The sequence below is a fragment of the Haemaphysalis longicornis genome, unplaced genomic scaffold, assembly GCF_048455015.1.
Source record: "Haemaphysalis longicornis isolate Haplotype H1 unplaced genomic scaffold, Haemaphysalis longicornis Haplotype H1 scaffold_12, whole genome shotgun sequence".
Taxonomy (NCBI): Eukaryota; Metazoa; Arthropoda; class Arachnida; order Ixodida; family Ixodidae; genus Haemaphysalis; species Haemaphysalis longicornis.
This window is the reverse complement of record NW_027526225.1, coordinates 111,286,545-111,288,264: the sequence shown is the minus strand read 5'-3', so window position 1 is coordinate 111,288,264 and position 1,720 is coordinate 111,286,545. Positions and strand designations below refer to the sequence as shown.

At 43.7% G+C, this 1,720-nt stretch overlaps 1 non-coding gene across 1 annotated transcript; it reads left to right on the top strand.

The window, feature by feature from the left end:
• Positions 1 to 1,314: 1,314 nt before the first annotated feature.
• Positions 1,315 to 1,387, top strand: Trnar-ucu (transfer RNA arginine (anticodon UCU)). Its single transcript has one exon. It is a non-coding gene; the product is annotated as a tRNA-Arg (tRNA).
• The last annotated feature ends 333 nt before the right edge of the window (positions 1,388 to 1,720 follow it).

Here is a 1,720-nt window from a genome sequence, read left to right as displayed (position 1 = left end):
CCCTAAAGATTTTCTTGCCATCCACGCTTGAATTTCTCATTTTATCGCCTGCAATACGAATCATACACCACTGATGTTACTGTGCACACTAGCGTTATTACCTCTGCCTTTGTATGTTAAATTGATCCTACTTTCTAACCAGTCCTGCGGTATTTGCTTGTTTTGTAGCACCTTATCTATTGCCTTCATAAACGATCATGCCTTAGTTTTTGATCCAAGCAGGTTTATCAGCTGCCTTGGTATGTACCATCCGGGCACACGGCTGTTTAAGGGAAACTACAAGGGGGAAACCCCTCGCCCAGATTTTTTCCAATCAAGGTTGCTTTAAATTTATTTCCCTTCCACTGCCTTCTGTGGCGCTGTTGTTATCGGTGCGGGCTTCCTTTCCTCTATTTCCCTAAACTTCTCACTAATCACTCGATGAATATGCGCGCCAATGCCTGCTCTCCTTTTATATGTTTCCCATAGAATCAAGAATTTTTGATAGACATCGTTTTTTGAGCTTAGTGATTTTACATGGTTCCAAAACGTCTTGGATGCGCTTTTGTCCTTTTTCATTCTTTCTGCCATTTATTGTTCGCTTTTTTGCTTTATCTTTGCTTGCACAATTTTCTGCACTTCCAGTTTTTTCCCCCGGTAGCTAACCCATTTTTTCTTCAGTATACCTCCGGTTCCATACCAGTTTTTCTTGCCTCTCTATGTTCTCTCTACGCCTTTCACGATCGGCTTTCTCTTCCCTTTTTATCGGTTTCGTTGCTTGGCTTCATGTTATGCTTTATGAACGCGATAATTTCGTCATTAATCCAAATTTTTGTCTGGGTACTTACTGATTTCCTCTTCCGTCATATCAGCGATGATCTTTAACTGTTCATTGTTCAAATTAGTTGCTCCGGTTGTACCGATTTCTAAATTTGCCCGCGGGCTGCACCTGCAAAATGCGAGGTAAGCGCCTCCTAGCTGTCTGTAGCGTTTTCATCTAACATCATTTCCCGCGACCTTTCGTATAGCTGTTTCGGAGACTAGGATAGTCTATGCTGGACTGCCTGTTACCGCTTTCCCACGTTATTTATCCGTCACACTTGTATTCTGTGTTTCCTATTACTATCCGGTTTTCCTGAAATAGATTATCACTAGAGAATTATTGTCAGCAGACATCAAGAGCAAACAGGCGTGCTGTAGTATTCGTATACGGGAAACACAGTCTGCAAGATGCAAGCCTAGTCTGTGCGGGCCTGCCATCAGACACGCGCAGGAAAGCAGTAATAAATATACCAAACCGTGGGAGGTAAATATGCGGCGCACGTGCATGACGTGGTCCCTGTAGCGCAGTGGATAGCGCGTTGGACTTCTAATCCAAAGGTCCCGGGTTCGAATCCCGGCAGGGATGAAACTTTTATATGAAGTGACCACCGTGCAAGCCGCGTTCCTTCCAAGTGGCTATAAACAGAAAGCCGCAGTCCCGCTTCAGCCATATGACAGGTCGCGTCCAGCAGATAGTACCGCGCCCAGATTTGAAACGGCTGGCCGAAGTAAGGTTGCTTCCCTGCTTCGGCTCTTCTGATTTGTCACAATTGTTTCACATTAATTTTATTTCAAATACACGAAATTGCATTTACATGACCAACACTTTGCCATGACTGCACGCATATCCGGTGACTCAGTAGCCACCAATCATAGACAAAATAAAAAGCATAAACATATGCGCAAAAATGTTTCATAT